We start from the raw sequence: 7,185 nt of genomic DNA on the forward strand, positions 1-7,185 counted from the left end.
ATGAAAAATTCCTAATCGCAGTAACTGCGAAGGAAATGGTAAGTGAAGGGGTTAAAGCCTAAGGCAGGATGCGAAAGGAAGAGGAAACCGTCGACGGAGCATTTCATAGATGCTGGCACGAACGATTTGTCGAGCAATTTGGACAACGATGCGCTTTCAATTTCCTCAAAACCCCCGTCCCCATTCATGGGACAAGTAGGCGAGTGGCGAAATGGGGCAATTCGTGGAATAATCGAGACTCCGGGACTTCTGTATCGAATGATAATCACGTGGCGCGTGCATGCGGTCCGTGCCGGTTGCGTTCTACGTTTGTCCCCGCGAACACACGATCGCGCGGGGCGCGTATGTGTATGTAGGTTGACGTTTTGCGCCAAGTTCCCGTAATAAAACCGGACCCCGCGTCTACGCCTTTTCCCGTATTGCGACCGCGGCTCGTTTCGATCCTTGTAAGCAACGCTGCCTGAAAATTATTGCATTGAGAAATAAGCGTGCTCTAAATTTCTAAAAATCGCGAACGCCGCACGTTGGCTGCTTATTCGGTTCGCTAATATCAGTTTCATTGCTTGCTGGTTTCACGCATCTGTCAAGGAAAATGTCGACGCTTTGTCACATTGGACACTTTTTAAAGTTCTTGATCCCAGTAAGCAGACATGTTTCATCTTCGTTCATTTTATAAAATGAATGCGTGGGTGGCTAATTGCTGCGCCAACCAATTGCTTCGCTTTCAGACATAATCAACTATATATTTGGACCGTTTATTTTAAAAGTGGTGTAAGTCCATTTTTGAAAAAAATGAGATATCACGTAATTCATGCCTAATTTAATGTAAATTTTGTATGTATAACTAGTCCGTGTTTAATTTCTTAAAAAATTCCCATGTTTTGTACAATTTAAAATTGGTCGGTAAATGAAATTGCATAATCATCGATTATGAAAGTGGTGTACGTCCAATTGACAGAGGTAGGTGGCTTGGCAAATGGTTGCCGATCAGTAGCCTATTATTTTACATTTGTTTCATATTACGTGTCATATTACGCGTCAACATGATAAATTCATTTTACATGAAATGAACCGGGAGAATTTCGTTTCAATAAAAAATCTTCAAAATGCGATTAATAAACAGATAAGAAAAAACACTAATGGAGAACAGGCACATTGCTTGCAAATATGTAGGATGAGGTTACTCAAAATTGCACCATACACTATTTTATATAAAACATCGCTGAAGGACAAAGAATTTAAAACTATAACTTTATTACCTACACGTCCTGGAAGACCGCTAAAATTTGAAAAAATCGCCCTGGCGCCTTTGTGCCTATTACTTATGAAAAATATAAAGACATCAAGCAATTATTATCTTATATACCTCCGCTGCATCGCGCATATTTCGAAACTCTGCCACATGCAGAGCATAAGTAAATACTATCAATATCTTGTAATTTTAACAATGTAATTGTCGTATAGTATCGTAAGTATATTTTAAATGATATTTGATTTTTTAAAATTGAAATTAAATGATTTTTACAATTGTCTAATTTTGAAAGTGGTGTAAATCCATTTGCAGCCCGTAAGTATACATCAGTTTAGTAAAATACGCCTAAAACAAATTTATATAACCGAATTACATATTGATAAAACAGTAGAAACATTGCCAGACTTCATATAATTTGCTTACATTTTTTAATTAACAGATATATTAACCTTTAATTTTCTCGAAACAAGAGGAGATGGACTTACGCCACTTTCAAAATAAACGGTCCACACATTTATCGAAAAGGGCATATTATAATTTTCTATTCATTCGTTTCGTTTATTCTTTGATACAAAAATCGAATACGTATTGTAGATTAATTGTATAGAAAAACAAATCGTACGCACGGTAATCGGTTGACCCATAATAAGTTTCTCCGGTATTCTACAACATCGAAAGATAATCTGTAAGTTGTGGAAGAAAGAAAAAGAAACTTCAGAGTCGTCGCGAACACAGGTTGCACAATGAGTCTACATTGCTGTACAAAGAGGGAACAAGACAGATAATCTCCTGTCATCGCTGCTGCCGAACTCGCAAGATCGAGTGTATTCCCATCGCTGTGTATGGCTGCGGTAACGTCATTTCTCCAACGCGCAGAGTCTCCGGCGGCGAATCACAAAGAGTTGTCGCTACTAAACGAGTCGGAATGAGTACTTGATTGATGTTCTACGTTACCATTAACCCTATCGTACGTGTGTATTTCTGTATTTCTATAATAGGAAGCGAAATAGAATAAAATAAAACTAAACGGAAAAATAAAACGGAATAAAATATTCGAAAGAGGACATGGATTTGTACATATTTTTGGTCTTGATAAATAATAATTAAAAAGTTATTGTTTAAAGTAATTACAGGTTGGGTTCGGAGAAGTTGACTTACTTCCTAAAACGGTTTATTTTGGCGTATGTTGCAAAGGTTGGTATAAATATTAATTCTTTTTCATCGTTTATCAAGTGATAAAGTATGTTCTCTGAGTACGAGTTTTGTTATTAGATTAATAATTTAAGTTGCTAGACTCATCTAAATGGAAATAATCATTCTTCTCTGATTTTAAGACAAATCACATTATTGTTTAGTCATTTCGACTATTACACCAGCAACTTCAACTATTTGTTGAGACCTTATTAATTTTATTATCTTATTCAACTAATTTGCAGACCTTAACTAAATTTGAAAAATATTTTTTTTCAACTTCTTCATCAACACTCGGATGATAAACTTCTCCTGGCAAAAGTACAACTGAGTTTATATGAAATTCTTGTAAAATTAAATTAATTGTCAAAAATTGAAATGTCAAGTAACAATATCTGTTCTCGGAGTCCTAATGAACTTAAAATTGTATAAAAAGGCGTTCTTTATCCTTGCTACCGATTTCTAATTATTTCTAATAGCCTAATCTTATATTTTCCCTAATACGTACAAATTAAATATTGGACCCCGATTCTGGCGAATGCATAAATGCAACACATAAATCCAAACTTTTCGAAATCGCGACGCGAGTTTTTCCATACGGCTACATAAACAACCGATCGTTTCACTTTTCCCTCTGAGTACGGAATCATGACCTAATCCGTCGAAGATGTGCCATGGTCATCTAGGGAAAACCAGCGGTGATTCAACTGGTTTTCATCGCCGATAACAATTCGATGACAGTGGGGGAGAGGTGTGCGCAGCGTTGCAGTCGGGCATAGCGGCGCGGGGCCGCGGTGCAGCGATGCAACGGTGTACACGCCGAGCCGGTACGGTCGTATAGACGAAGAACGCCGCGCCTGTGTGAGTGTCATTACTCCCGTCATGCTTCACAGGAACACTTTCACTGCCTTTTAGTTTAAAGTCCGTCTAACACCGTCGAAATCCCTCTCTCGCGGCGCGGAGAGACAGTCCTGCGTATCGAATCGTTCGCATCCGTTTCCCCTTTTCGAATCGTTCGAATCGCGCCGCCAAAAAGGAACGACTTTTGGGAACGACGAGGCGATGGGAACAAAAAGGTGGGATCGTCGCGAGATCGAACGGGAGATCCGTCGAGTGTCTGTCGCGCGAGATACCGGCTCCTCGGAAACGGCGCGGATACGTCGTTGCGCCGCGCGGGAAAAAATTGCCGCGATTCTCGATTAATATATGGAAGTCTTCGGCAGTTCGCCGTTGCGTCAGCGACGGAGCTTTGGAGCGACAGGAAGCACCGGGGGATTGCCGGGCGTTTAATGAACGATCCCGTAACAAGTCGCGCGCACGCGCCATCCTGGAGCGGCAACGCATTAGCGAAGAACCCGCGACGGTTAATTAACTCTGTCGCGGACTCCGTCCTCGCGTAGGCGATACAATCAACCGGCCACTGTCTGCGCGAACGAGGAAATACTCCTGGGAAAAAATTCAACGGGACTCGGCCCGGGTCGAGCATTAACCGATGTTAACTGTCTACGGCCCTCGCGTGACCGCCGATTTTTTTCATTTGTCCTCGTGAAGAAAAACGCCTGGCCGATTAAGGTGGCCGAAACTACTTTTAGAGGTTTTTCAATTACTCGTATACCGTTCGATAGCTGACGAAAAAAAATTCGTCTGTGACAAATTTCAACCTTGATTGCAAGCGAACGAGACGTTTGATTGAACTCCGAATATTTTGACCTAATTTATAGAAACGAAACGTGGATTGGTTATTCCCCAGTGTAAATTGCGTTTTCGTGTAACTTTCTTTGGGCTTTTTTTTCGAAGATACTATAACGATTTTCACAGACGTATTTACAATAATTATTTCGAAGTGGTTGAATAATATTTCAAAATTTGTCTTAAGAAGGTTCAAATTGGTGGCACTAAAGTCTCTGAAAAACACAATTAAATTTTAAAAAAAATCGTACCTTGGTACTCATGATTCCGGTTATTTTGTTTGTCAGAAATGAAGGAACATGTAAGATGTTTAATGTTTATAAGTTTCATTGTAGCTTAAAACAAAAGAAAGTAGTCGATAAGTAAAAGTATGACGTCACTTTGAAATTTGATTATCGACGATAAAAAAATATAGAGATTATAAATATAAGGTTGGTTTAAATTTTGAAAGAAGCTGATTTTGAGATAACATGCGTCGCTCTGTTAAATAAAATTTTTGCAAAAACGCTTTTAAAGATTTCCTTTAGATTCTTCCATTAGCTGTTACTTTTTCAATTTTAAGAGTTCATAAGGTTTTATAGACTACATGAGAAAAATATAAAACAAAATGATTTTTGAATAACTCCTGAATTGTTTTGACATTTTGCTGAAAATTCACTGCTTTATTTTCATTACAAACATATCAAATCCGCAGATCATGATATTTCATATTTGTATAATAGCTAACTTCGTGAAAGAAAATATTTAATGAACCCTGACGGTCCCAATGGCTGTCTACTTCACTTCAATTAACTGCGAATGTATAATTACATGAACATTTATGTCCCTTTTGAATCGTTTTAACGAGCTATTAATAATGCCACAGTACTTTTAAATGCATTGAATGTGTTTACTGTTTCGCATTTTAGAACTCATTTTTCTCGCAAACGTGTAAAATCCACAAACCACGTAGAAGACATTAAATTAAATTAAAATAAGTGGCGGAATTAAGTAAAAAGTTATTAACGCAGTAACTTGAAACTTCCATAAATTGTTAGAAAAGCATATTTCGATCCTTAAGCACTATTTATCGGTAGCATTTTATAATACTTTCGAGATCAGAATTTCCTGAAATGCTTCGAAAACATTGACTAGTTGAATTTCCGAAAGAAATTTCACTAATATTGCAAAACCGAATAATTAGAAAACTTAAGAAGAAAAACAAATTACTAAATAAGTCTACCATTTATTAAAAATATTAAAAACGCGGTATTTTCTCAAGTGTATCCAACAACGTTGTTCAATACCATAAGGATGAAAAAACAAACTCTTTTCATAAGTTTCCGAGTAATTAAAGCGTTAATTGCTACGAATGTTCTTTTACAAATTTTTTTTAAACAGAGAAAAGAGTAAACGAAGTGAATCTGTTGCGGAAAAGTTGCAACTAGAACAAAAGAGCTGTCGTTGAATAGCGAAAAATGTTTCTTGAGGCGCAAGAGATCTCGACGGCATTTGCAGTTTGACGAGCCATTGTCTCGCTGTAACGAGAATTTTATAGGCGAGCTTATTGAAGGCGGAAACGGTTTCGATGATTCAGCGAAAGGGACTCGAGCTTTCCTGTAATTTTCTAAACTGACATCAACGAGGGCCGTGAAGAAGTCATGACCCGGCGACCCTCGGCGGTCATCGATGCCTCGATACGACCGTAGACTGTATAAGCTTTCAGCTCGATTTCGTTCGCTATACACAGTTACCCGAGTCAAAATCTACGTTTCATCTAACAGAGAAACTCGACTCGCGATACACCGCGGAAACAATCCGTTTAACGCTTATATAATGCAAAACGCGTACGTATACCTGTCTGCGTGTGTGTGTTTCTAATGATTCGCTGCGCGTGGATCGAGTTCCCGCGATAAAGTTATAGCCTGGAAACCTTAGGCCGCCATTAATGAAGCGGTTATACCGCCGGAGAATTCTGTTTATTCGAAATAATTTCCTAATTATAGAGGATCCCGCCGATAACGCAACTATTCGCACGATTTCATGGTTGGTCGAAACAGTTCGCCGCCTTCCTCGAAACTTGATCTTGGTATCACGCCGCGTGCCGTCATATTTCGCGTCGATTTCCATCGCGGCCGCGATACACCATACAAATTAGCCCTAATTGGTCGCCGCTGACAAGGCACTTTCACTTTCTTCGCGGCGAAACGGAGATCGACGAATTGACAAGCTCTCATCGTTCGCGCGAAGAGATACACGACGAAATCTTCCGTGCACGCGTTTACAGACTGCGTTTCCCGAATTAATGATTTCCCAAATCATTTTCAACGTAATGGTAGCTTCTCTGGATCTCATAAACTCGAATTTGAAACTGCACAATATTGATGAAATATACATTCAACATAGCTAGGAGCTATGAAGTGCTAATTGAATAACAATGCTACGTTAATTTCCATTAACCGAATATTATTTGCATTCATTTTGAATTGAAAGATACGAACAACGAATGAAATGTATATCCAAAATTGCAATTATATGTTAACTTGTTTTTAAAGAAAATCGATGACTATTCGCCAATGGATAAGCTCTGAATGATGTCTAGCGACTTGAAGTTGCATCCATTGGCGTATATTCAGAAAGTTAGAAATTTTTAAATATAGCAGGCGACCCGACACTTTAATTGTTTCAAAAACAGTAATGCAAATAAGAATACAAAACATCTAAGGAACTTAAAAATACAATTACCTTGCTTGAAAGAATCATCAAAATTATGTGAAGTAGAAATAATTATCTGTGCAGTTCCTACCTTATAATTACTACAGACAGCCTTCATTTTGCATAAAAACGTGGACGCTTTGATTTCGAATGGGAGAACCAGTCAAACGTTCGCGTACGTGAAATATCCAGGAATAAAAATAATATATGCAAAGAATATGCAGCATGCAGACCTTATAATATGCAATTTATGTACAGTATAAAATATTTATTATCGTTCTACAGTGACAAAATTATTTCTATCTCCGTTCCATCTTTTCCCTCTATTTTTCATAAAATTATGCGTTTGCTTGAACATC

This window comes from Augochlora pura, chromosome 1 (assembly GCF_028453695.1).
Source record: "Augochlora pura isolate Apur16 chromosome 1, APUR_v2.2.1, whole genome shotgun sequence".
Taxonomy (NCBI): domain Eukaryota; kingdom Metazoa; phylum Arthropoda; class Insecta; order Hymenoptera; family Halictidae; genus Augochlora; species Augochlora pura.